General features: G+C 39.3%; 1 protein-coding gene across 1 annotated transcript in view; it reads right to left on the bottom strand.

Moving 5' to 3' along the window:
• Positions 1-12,056, bottom strand: part of LOC135318770 (usherin-like) — a 228,910-nt gene extending 216,854 nt beyond the window's left edge. The window contains exon 1 of the mRNA XM_064477010.1: positions 11,929-12,056. The gene's annotated coding sequence lies outside the window, so the exon portion shown is untranslated. The remainder of the gene's footprint in view (positions 1-11,928) is intronic.
• Positions 12,057-12,718: the final 662 nt, after the last annotated feature.

The raw sequence follows: 12,718 nt of genomic DNA, 5'->3' as shown, positions 1-12,718 counted from the left end.
ACACACACTAAAACAAATACACTTTAGAGTGGTTTATTGGGTATATTCAATTTTAAACCTTCAATATCTAGGCCTTCAATGTTGTGCTGAGGCTCCCAGGGCAATCAACCTACTCACTAAAACTAATAAGTAGTATCTGATTTTTCCTTAAATATGTCAGCGTTATCACTTTAATGCACAGCAGTTTACTTATACAATAATTAAGCCCAACTATGTCCCAGGGATTGTGTGAAGTGGTTTTAAATATTAAATGATGTTAATCACAAAAATTATATAGCTATTTAATATGTGCATTCATATTAGAAAGATTTTTTTCTTAATGTCTTTTCATAGCCACATTTAACTTATCTATTATTGTAATAATGTTGATTATTATCCAAGCAACACTGGTAAGACTTGGACTCAGAGGCTGAAAGTGTCAGAAAAAGTCATTTAACCAGCGTAAGATACCGCTATATACCAAGAATATTAAGGCAATGTAATAAGAGCTGTATTTGCAGAATAATCTCAAGAACTTCAAAAGCTAACAAAAACAGAAACAGAAAACCACCGAGCTTCCAGTAACACAGCTGATACTTTAGAGAGCTTTTATTAGGGATTGGTTATTTAACTTCTTAAAGGTTAATCTTACAAGAGAATCTTCTATGCAAGGGAAATGCACAAAGTTTTTAATAGAATGAAGTCTCCGAGCAAGGGAGAAGAGCCTCCTTCTCTAGATGTGAAAACTTAACATTCCCCATATCCTAAGAGTAAAAATTCCACACAGTGTGGGATAATGAAGCTCATTCTGAAATTCTTACGCCAGATGCCAGAGTCCCAGCTTTGCCACTGAACATCACTGTCTATGACTTTAGGTTCTACCGCAATCCCACTTTTTTCCCATTTGTGAGAAACAGAAAGGGCAGCATGCTTCCAGCAGTCTGTTAGAGCCTGTAATTCTTAAATGTTGTTGGACTGGTCTCATGAGAGCAAATGATTCTGAAGCTGGACCTCAGTTTGCTCAGGTGCCCGATGGCAGCTCCCACTGGGAGGTGGTCTGGGACCCCTGCGCTCTGCCCCAGTGACATTCTCTGCAGCACCTGTTCTGATCAGTGAACAGGTACCACAGTGTCTACTCACTGCTGGTGCTGCTCTCAGTGGTCAGCTCTGCCAACTGACCTTTAAAATGCTGAAGTATATATGCTTCCGGCTTCTGAGATCACTCAGGCGGTCCAATCCCCAGAACCAAGAGCCACCACTCTCCCTTAAGTCATCAATTTAATCGAGCGCATCATTATAAACTGCAAAATACTTTGTTCGACTGTTTCCCCATACACACACTGACCTCAGTATCCATATGTGAGATTTTCTTTAATCCCCTTCTTCCTGAACAGCCATGGCAGTGAAGACAAGTAAATGTCAACCACTCACACTCATAAAAAGTTTCCTCCAAGTCCCGAGCAGTGGGATAAAATAACAACAATTACAAAATTACCCTAAATGCCCACTGTGCCTCTCAGGCAAGCCCTTCAAATTCAAAATGTCCAGGAAGTACTATTACTACTTCTCCAAACTTTCAAGGAGAATCTAAGAGAGAGAAACACTATTGGGACTAAGATTTGATTCTTCACACAGCTGAAACAGACAGCAAAGCATCATGCAACAGGAAGACAGCAGGTGTGGCAGCAGCCGTAGCAGTACTAGGAGCAAGAGTGGTGTTCAGGCCCTGTTAGATGCTTGTAGACAGAGGAAGGATAAACAAGGAGGACAGAACATTCCCGAGTTGATTCAGCTGAAGAGAAATGGACTGCTAAGACACCCCTACTCCTGTCTTAGGACATGGGTCTGCCCAAGCCAGAGAGCCTCTGACTTTGGCATCATCTCCAATGGTCTGGACTAAAAGGTCATGGGGAAGAAATGCAGAAGAGTGAGGGGAGCACAGGTTTTCTACCATCATCTCTGGCTCAATCTCCACGGGGCCTTGAGCAAATCCCTTCACTCTGCCAGGCCCCCATTCCTCTTGCGTAAATGTCCCTCTCACGCGGCTCTTGGAAGACTTCTAACTCATGGGCACTAAGCACCTAGCATGATGCTTAAGTCAGAGGAGTGATTTTTAAGTAGATACTCTGTTTTTCAGAAATTAAAAAATTAAGAAGGCACATAATTCAGTGGCACCCATGCCCATCCATCCAGAGTAGTTTATTAGTAGCAAGTAAGGCCCAATGAGACCCAAATGGAGAGCAGAGAAGGTTCAGAGAACAAAAATCTGTCCTCTGGGGCTGCTTAGAATAGAGATCAGAGGAGCAGGAAGTTACAGTGAGGTAAGCAGTAAGGTTGCTCAAAAGGAGTTTTCTAAGACATCAAGGAGTTGCTTTTACAGTTCTCCTCTGGACTAGCCCTGACCCTGGACAAGGATATTTAATCACAGAGCAATTAAGTGTTATCAGCACCAACTCACAGATTTTTACTTTGCAATAGTCAATTTTTCATTTCTGTTTCTTTCTTACAGGAAATTTTTTTTTTCCAGCATTTTCTCAAATTGGGCATGGTTCTTTCTCTCTCATAGTGGTGTTGGGGGTGCCAGTGATGGGAGAAGTGACCTGGGGCTCATAGAAGGGCAGCCCTGGTTCCTGTGTCACTGGTGGATATGCTGATGAACAGCTCTGGAACCAGATTGCAGATGTCTTCTGCCACAGATTATGAACTGGGGGCCAGGCTTGTGAAACTCTCTGCATAGAGCATTCTTTTTACGTTTTTATTGCCTACAAAATGCCAGGAGAGTTTCCAAGTAAGAGCAATCACTGTTAAAGAAAATAGGACATAAAATAAACTGTTATTACCTGCAAAACAGCTGTATTTCCTTTTCTTCCCGGAGAAGCACATAAACCCTCTGTATACTCTGACATGAAGAAATGTAATAGAACTTTTATTTCTGTAAACACTAGATATTTGTTCTTTGATAGGTTAAGATAATGTCTGGGGAAAAAAAGCCATACTTAAAATTTTATCAGCTGTTCCATGATCACAAAGTTAAAGAAGGGATCTCACAAATTGGTCTGGTCCATTCTTGGTCCAAGATGGGATGTTGTCAAGGTTAAGAGCAAGTGTTTGCAGTGGGAGAGACTGAGCTCTGCCTTTTAGTATATATGTAATCTGATGAAAGTTATTTCAGATCTGCAAGTTTCAGCGTCCTCATTGGCCAAGGAGAGACAATAATAGCACCTACCTCATAGGTCTTGAGTGTTCAGTGAAATAAAATATGTAAAGTGTTAAATGTAGCACTTGACCTATTGGAAGCACGGAAAAATGGTACCAATTATGCCAAAACCGTCCCTGGTAAATAGTCGTCTATCATAACTTTGTAATATATAATGGGACCTAATGTATGATTTAAGGAAATGAGAATATTTTTAATTGTCTACTTTCTTTTCCTTTTATATAAATCCACTGCTTTTCCTAATCATTTTTCTCTGAATGCAACGAATGGTTTCTTAGCACCGGCCTTATGAACACACCCTTCCCATATCTAGAATCATGATTTACAGCTGAGAGAGACTTCATATATAATTTAATGCAACTCCCTTGTTTTCTAGATGGTGGAACAAAGTGTTAAAAAGATGACAGGGCTTGTGCAAAGTCACAGGTACCCTCATCAGCAGACAACCTGGACCTCTGCCAATGCTCCTTCCAGATCAAACTGAATCTGAAGCTGCCTTTCATCCTCTCCAGCCCATGACTACTGACCTGAGCTCTTTCAACTGGTCCTTATTGTCACTCTATCCTTTTTATGATAATTCCTAAGCACTGCCAGGGTCTCTGCCCTTTTTTTAAAAAACAATTTGAAGATGCTTAACTGTGTGTATTACCCTACTAGTGTTTAATTACAGAGCAGAGGAGCCTTCCCTCATCCCTGATTGTCTGCACTGCCACTGGAAGGCCCTCCTTGAGCAGCCCTGGTAAAGGTCATGCTCTCTTTTGACCTCTCATAGTTCCAGATACAAGTGTGTGTTTGCTCCTTCTTCCTGGCCTCTAAGTCCCCGGACAGAGGGATTCTAGCTCCCTGCACAGACCACCCAACAGGTGGAAGAGTCCCAGAACAGACTCCCGTTTCTTTGTCTGGGGCAGAGCAACTCACAGAGCTAGATCTCAGCACACCAGGGACTGCCCGCCTCTGACTTCTGGGAAGTAAAGCAAAAGGCAGGAGAACTTGAGGTTGGTTCTTCCTCCCGTATAACTGCTTTTAAATGAAAATATCAGACTGTCCTATTGTTTTTTCCTATTTGTCACTGTCAACTTTTCTCAGTAGAAGTGTCTTCACATCCTATGGATACAAATATTCAAGTACATAACTTGGTATCAAGAAGGTTCCACTGACATTCTGATTTAACATCCAGGCTCCTTCCTTGTTCTTAAATTTTTATTCTACCTCCTTTTGATGAAGCCCAAAAAGTGTAGATTCATTGTGACTAGTTTTATACATCAGTTATATATCCTTGAAAACAAAGATGTTAAATTTTGAAAACTGCTTTCTGCATAACCTCATTCAAACTAGTCAGAAGTAGTCATTTAATCCCTCTCCAGTTCCATTCGGTGGGTTTGCAGGGTGTGTACAGAGGGCTAGATGATCGAATTACGTTCAAGAAAAATACTTTTACTTATTAACCTGGGTTAAATGAATAGAAACCTTCAAGTGAAGGAGAGGGGGTAGAAGGGGAGAGGGTGGTGGGCAAAGGGACGAGAGCAAATTCCCCATCCATAAAAAGTATCTAGCACAAGGAAAACAGTAGCGAGTCCAGATGGTACCCAGCCGTGACCTGGGCCGGGGAATGCTGCATGGACAAGAAATGCAATATAGATTGTGTGTGAAGAAGCACAAAATCCAGTCTTAAAAAATTAAACACAGGAACTTCTGTAGCTGGATAGGTGGAGAGAACAAGAGTTGAGTTAATATTCTAACAATAAGGGTGGCTTTATAGGACCTTTCCTGTATTACTTTATGTCTGCATCTGTCCTTTAAGCTGCATTGGAAGGTACATGGTAGTTTTGCAGTGGGCAGTCCCACTAGGAGGGTGCCAATGCTGCTGGGGGCTGGAAAAACCAGTTGGAAAGGCCAACATCCATCCCAGCCCATTGGTGTCTGCACTCTCTAATGTGGTTTAAGGTACGACTAGGAATCAGACATTGACCTCTCATTGTTACCATTCAGGATGCATTTGGTGCACAGCTTTGCTTAAAATCTGCTGAGCCGGTGGGGAGCATATAGCTTAGTGGTTGAGTACGTGTTCAGCATGCACGAGGTCCTGGGTTCAATCCCAGAGAGGTGTCTGATGGGCATGACTGCTCTGGAGGAAAATTAAGCAGGAACATGGGAGAGTGAGGCTGGGAAGGGGCTTTTTCGTTTTAAATAAAGTGACTGTAAAAGCTTCACTGAGGGTTTGAAGGAAGATCTAGAGAAGGTGAGGGAGAAAAGATGTGCATTGGAAAAGTGTTTACTGGTTGAGTGAACTAGTGAATAAGAGGAAGAGGGAAAGAAGGACACGGCTGCTGGCCCAGGGGCTTGGTTATCCGCCTGGTTCCAGCCTCTGTGGCCAGTAGCACTCCTCTAGGTTAGAAATGATACATGTAAAAATCTAAGAAAGGAGCTCTGGAGTCAAGTTACTGGCTTTCTAATTTGAATGACATAACAGGAAAGAAAAACTAGATGATGTGGTGCTGAGCAAGAAGTCAAGGAAAGGAAGGGTGGAGATTAGCTGGGGCTGACTTCCTGGAGAAGAGTGGGAGAGGACCAGCACCAGCAAAGGTGGGGAGAGAAGAGAAGAAAGGAACATGTGCATTCATGGCATGGAAGACACTGGGGCAGACTTAACTTCTGGACCATATGGCGATAAAGCTGGCTTGAAAGGTGGCTCAGAGAGACAGTCCCTAATGCCGAAGAAGGAAATTTTGTGCCTGATGCAACAGACAATTGTAATCAGCAGATTTTATGATGAATGACTGGAAACTCAAGACTGATGGCAAAGGAGGAGAGAGGAAAAGGAAGCCTGGAATGATGCAGGCACAGCACCAGAAGGGAGAGATGGAATGAAGAAGAAAAAGTGAGTCACTAACTGAAGGACTGGGCAAGACTCACACTCTCTCAGCCAGCCTTTATCTGGAACAGAAATGAACTGGGCCAGTGACCTCCAGCCCTAATCAGCTCTGACTCTGCTTATATTATAAAATGATAGTATAAAGAAAGATATCTACATTCTGGGTTGACTGTGCTACCATACTGCCTTTTTCCATGGTTCCACTGTTAGCTATTGTGGATGTACCTACAGCCCCATGCTGAAGTATTCTCTAGATACTTCACTTAGAATGTCTCCAGGATTCCTCTAAAAATCACATTCAAGTCATTCTAAAGAACAAAAAAATTCACATGTGTGAAATACTGCAGGCTTTCAGAAATAATTTATTTTATTCTACGGATATCTATCTTATTCTATGGCCATTATGAGAAAGTAACCAAAACAGATAAGGAGAAAGAGAGGACTATTACCATTGTCAAATATATTAGTCCAGCATTTAACCACAAAATGAGGCAGAAGAGCCATAGATCATTCAAAACAGCAGCACACAAGTAACCCCACCCCTCGGAGTCAAGAATTCTGTTTCCTTTGATCCAGCTACAGTGACTTTAGCCTAAGTCATGTTCAGCAGGACTTAAGAGAGCCACAAAGTAAGTTTCAACAAATTTCAAAGGACTGAATTTTTATAGACTATGTTGTCTGACTGTAGTGCAATGAAGATATAAATTAATAACCAAAAGAAATCAAGAAATATACTTCTGAATAAAGTATGATCAAAGAAGTAGTAGCTTGGGATATTAAAACCTGTTTTGAATTTAATGTTAACAAAATACTAAGTGTTAAAATATGTGGAGGAGCAAAAGCTGTCAAAAAGGACATTTCATAGCCTATTAGAAATGAAGGGAAGATGAAAACTAATGAGTAACCATCTATCTCAAGAAGTTTAAAAAAAAATAAAGTAAATGAAACCAGAAATAGACTCACAGACCTAGAAAACAAACTATGGTTACCAAAGGAGAAAGGGGTGGGGGGGATAAATTAGGAATTTGGGATTAACATATACACACACTATATATAAAATAGCTAAACAACAAGGACCTCCTGTATATAGGGTACTATAATCAATACCTTGTAATAACCCATAATGGTAAAAAATCTGAAAAAGAATACGTGTGTGTGTATATATACACGTGCATGTGTGTGTGTGTGTGTATATAAATCATTTCACTGTACATCTGAAATTAACACAACTTTGTAAATCAACTATACTTCAGTAAAAAAAATTTTTTAAATAGAGTAAATGAATCTAAGGAGCAAATAATAAAGGAGAGAGAATAGGAATTAGCATATCAGGAATCATATAAAAGAAAAGAAACAAAAACGTCTAAGTTTCTGCTTTGAAAAAACTTAAAATTCATAAACCTTGGAAAGACTGATTAAGGAATAAAAGGAGGGATGGATCCAAATGGCTAACATCAAAAAACCTACAAATGATAAACGCTGGAGAGGGTGCAGAGAAAAGGAAACCCTCCTATAATATTGGTGGGAATGTAAATTGGTGCTGCCACTCTGGAGCATGGTATGAAGGTTCCTTAAAAAACTAAAAATAGTGCTACCATATGCCTTGGCAATCTTAATCCTGGGTATATATCCAGAAAAAAAAGAAAACTAATTCAAAAAGATACATGCACCCCAATGTTCATAGCAGCATTATTTATAATAGCCAAGACGTGGAAACAACCTGTGTCCAACAACAGATTATTGGCTTAAAAGATGGGATACAAATATACAATGGAATATTACTCAGATATAAAAAAGAATGAAATATTGCCATTTGCAGCAACTGGATAGACCTAGAGAATATTATGCTTAGTGAAGTAAGTTAGACAGAGAAATACAAGTATTATATGATATCACTTATATGTGGAATCTAAAAACAAAATGTGAATTTATATACAAAACAGAAAGACTCACAGACATAGAAAACAAATTTATGGTTACCAAAGGGGAAAGGGAGGGGGGAAGAATAAATTTGGAGTATAGGATTAACAGATACAAACTACTATACATAAAACAGATAAGCAACAGGATTATTGTATAGCATAGGGAATTGTATTTAATATCTTGTAATGACCTATATTGGAAAATAACCTGAAAAGATATAACTGAATCGCTATGCTGTACACCTGAAACTAATGCAATATTGTAAATCAACTATTCTTCAACTTTAAAAAAAGGAAATAAAAGCATGTTATAGAAATACTCAATATAAAAGGAAACGCCAGTGAAAAAGGAAATGCCATTGCAGTAGGCTAAATAATGCCCTCCCCCCACCAAAGATCTCAGGCCCTAATTTCCGGAACTTGTGAATGTTACCTTATTCGAGAAAAGAGATTTACAGATATGATTAAGTAAAAGATCTTGAGAGGCAGAGATTATGCCAGATTATCCACGGGGTCCTAAATGCCATCACAAATATCTTTCTGAAAGAGAGGTAGAGGAGATAACACACAAATCGTGGAGAAAACCAGGCAGCAATGGAGTGAAGAGAAATTTAAAGGTGGGAATCATATAGCCACAAGGCAAGGAATGCCAGTAGCACCCCGTAACTGGAGGAGACAAGGAAGAGACAAGCCTCTGGAGGGAACTCAGCCCTGCTAACACCTTGATTTTGAACCAGTGAAACTTACTTCAGACTCCTGGCCTGAAGATAAATGTCTCCTGTTTAGACAATAGGCCTGTGGTACTTTGTTACAGTAGTCACAGGAAATTAACACAATCCCTCCATTATAGACTTTGAAGTCATTAAAAAATTAGTAAGAGAATACTATGAACAATGCTGTGCCAATAAAATTGAAAATATAAATGAAATGCACAAATTCCCACAAAAGTACAAACTAACAGACATGATACAAGAAGAGATTTTAAAATTTGAATGATGCTGTAATTGTTACAAAGTATAGTCCTAAAACAATAAATTTACCTAGAGAAAGTCAGGACTACACGGTTTCCATGGCATTTCTACCATGCTTTTACCAAAGAAATAACATAATAAATGAGACTAACACAATCAACAAGATTGGTTCTAATACAAATTCTTCCAGAGAAGAAAAGATAAAGCAGATACATTTCTTCCATCTTGTTTTATGACAACATATATATCATAACCTGAAAATTGTATTATGGAAAAAAATTATAGAATTTTCTTGTTCATAAACAGAGATGGAAACTTCTTAAAATATAGGCAAACCAAATTCAGCATAATATAAAGATATTACTATACCATGAACAAATTAGATCTGTTTCAGGAATGCAAAATAAGTTTTATGTTAAAATAGCAGTCAATAAAAGTACCACATTACCAGTACAAAGGAGAAAAACCACAGAATATCTCAGTAGATACAAGTAAAAAGTATTTGATAAAATTCAAAGTCCATACGGTATAAAAATTCTTGGGAAAAAAGGAAACATCCTTTATCTATTAAAGAACATCTAGAAGGAACCTATATCAAAATAAATGGTGAAAACCAAAACCATTTACCTTGAGGTAGGGAATTGGGTAAGGGTTCTTGTCTCACCAGTTTTATTAACGTGGAATGAAGGTCTTTGCCTGTACATTAAGATCAAGACAAGATGCAAAACATACAAGGGTTAAGAGGAGAGCAATAAAGCACCAATTATGTAAAAGATATGTTTGGGTATGTAAAAAATTCAAAAGAACCCACAGATAAATGATTAGAATTAATAAGTAAGCTTATGCAGGTTGGTGGATGCAAAATAAATATACAAAGTCAATTTTATATATCAGCCAAAAGCAAAACACAAAATTAAAAAAAACTAACTATAAACACATAGTCTTTATAATAGCACAATATTTCAAATCTTTGTGCTATAAGAACTCAAGATTTTTTTTAAGATGCTATTTTATAAGAACACAAAAAAGTTTAAGAAAATTAAAATTGAGGGTTATAACATACTCATGAATTATATAAGCCTAAATGTAACATAGATATGCGTTTTCCACAAATTAATCTAGAAAATCCATGCCATTGCAATTGAAATATTAACAGGTGTGTATGTATGTGTAGTGTATGTAAATTAAAATGATTCTATAATCTGTACAGAAATGCTAAAAGCCAAGATACTCAGGGTAAAGACTACATGAAGAGGAGTTGTTCTGTCAGCTATTCAGCCTGATTTTAAGTATTTTAGGAAGTAATTAAGGGTGTGCAGGATTGGCACAAAGATTGACGAATGAATGAACAGAAGAGGAACAGACCTATGTATATCAAAGGTGACACTGTGGGGCTATAGAGAAGGTCTGTCATTTCCATTGAGTGTTTAAACACTCATAGTCATTAATAGTTATTAAAAAATTAAAAATTGAGTAGAAATTACCAAAGCATTTATGATATGTTGAATTACTATCTCTATTTCTTTATGCCTCCTTGTATCTATACTATTTGTCATGTAAATCTGAAGAGTCTCCCACAAAATTGCAGGGTGTGTTTGACTTTGGGTTTGGCTACATGACTTGCTTTGCCAATGAAAGGCGATAGGAGACATATTAAAAGCTTGAAATGCACTTGTGCCTTGGAACTTGCTTTCTTGTGCCCTTGAGAGCATCCTGATACAAGGATGTTCTGAGCAGCTGCTGCCCCTCCAGCCTGGCCCCCAGAGGGACACATAAGGAGCAGAACTGAGCCACCCAGCTCCACAGGTCTAAGTAGAGCTGTGGAGTCAAGCCGTCTCTAGACACACCAACGAGCTCCAGGAAAAAAGGGCCTATTTCATTCCACACCGAGGTCGTGCAGTTGTCATGCACTGAAAACTGAGGGAAAAATCGGTACCTAGAAACGGAATCGCTGCTGTAGTGAAAACCTAAAATATGTAGAAGTGGCTCTGGGACAAGGACAGTTGGAAACTTTAACAGAAAGCTGGAAAAATGTTATTGAAGGCTGGGAAAATGGCAATTCATGTTGTATACTTGCAACCCATTCACAGAAGTTCTGCTTTCAGCAACTTGAAAAAAAGAAAATGAATCTAACAAATTTATGGACTCGGGAAAGATGGTTTATAGTCAGAGTGCTAAAAGTATCAGTCGATTGGTCTTAACTCCCTATAATAAGGTACAACGAGAAAGAGATGGATTCAGAAATATATTGATCAGTTTGCAATCTAAATTTAGAAAAAATGTAGAATATGATTACATAGAAAATCCAGGACTGTACAGAAGTGATCTGAACTAATAAGGAAGTTCAGCAAATTCCCAAGTATAAGACAATATGTAAAATGAAATAGTATGTGTTTATTCAAATAACAAAACATAACAAAAATCACTATTATAATAGATAATAAATTATAATTTGCAACAGCTATCAATTTTTAAAGTACCCAGAATTTGACTCAAAGAAAGCATGAGACTTTACGTAGGTAATTTAAAAAGATCTCTAATGAATAAAAGAAAGTATAAATGAATCGAGAGCTATAATATGTTCACTGAATGTGATTTGTAAAAATTTTAATTTTCTCCAATTTGTACATTAAAAATTCTAATAAAACTTATAGAAAGATCATTTTGAGAATTGAAAAAATATTTTGAAATTTATGAAAAAGAAAATTCTCCAAAAAAACTAACAATTTGGAAAATAAGACAAAGTGTGGCATGAGTGGAGATACATTCTATCAAGTAATAAGGCAAACTACAAAACTATAGTTATAAAATAATATTGTGGCAGCAGCATATAGATTGCCCAAAGAGCATAATAAAAAGCAAAAACTAGATTACTTTATATATATATGATAGTTTGATATAATATAGATTTGTTATCATACACTGGTAGAGAATAAAGAAGTTGAAAAAAAAAAAGTTAAAACTTACGTCACACTTAAAATATCCAAGCTGAGATGCGTCCAAGATGGCGGAGTAGAAGGATGCTGGCAGCTCACCCTCTCCCACGAATACACCAAGACTGACATCCACGGACCCACCCAGCCACTCAGGACACCTGCTGAACTTGGACAGAACATCGCCTTCTTCAAAATACGCCACCAATCTGGCAGGAGGAAAGGAAAAAAGAAAGCAGAAAAAGTAAAGTAGTGCAGGAACAGCAGAGGGGAGGGAGCGGCAAAGGGGGAATAGCGCTCGTTCGCTGGGTCTCCCCCCTCCAACCGAGAGGCCAGCAGGAGGGAGGGGGAGCCTCCGAGGCTCAGATCTGTACGGAACAGCCCTTGACCGGCACAGAGGGTCCCCACGACCCCCAGCCCTAGACGCGCGAACCGGCAGGTGGGGCCCAGGACAGGCCGCCCGAGCAGGGTGGAGGACGGGGCGGCTGCACTGAGGCAGCCCCGGGGACTGCAGGGTGCTGCGGGCTGTGGCTGGGAGGGGACACAGAACAGCCTGGGTTCCCCATAAAATACAAAAAGATTAGCAAAGCAACACTGCTGGTGTGCGCTGGGGGGAGGGGCACCGTGGCCTTTGTTTCCTCAGACCCGCGGCTCCTGACCAGAGCTGCCGGGAGCAGCCACAGCCGCCATATTCTATGGCGCGCGGCTCCCATGCTGAGGAGGGGTGGAAACCTGAATCCTTACCTAGGGGCCCTGCAGCTTCCTAGGCGGGACTGAGGCTTGTTTACAGCCCCAGGCAGAAAGGACCAGTCTGCCCCGTGCCT

The sequence above is a fragment of the Camelus dromedarius genome, chromosome 21 (assembly GCF_036321535.1).
Source record: "Camelus dromedarius isolate mCamDro1 chromosome 21, mCamDro1.pat, whole genome shotgun sequence".
Lineage (NCBI taxonomy): Eukaryota > Metazoa > Chordata > Mammalia > Artiodactyla > Camelidae > Camelus > Camelus dromedarius.
This window is presented reverse-complemented; position numbering and strand designations above follow the sequence as displayed.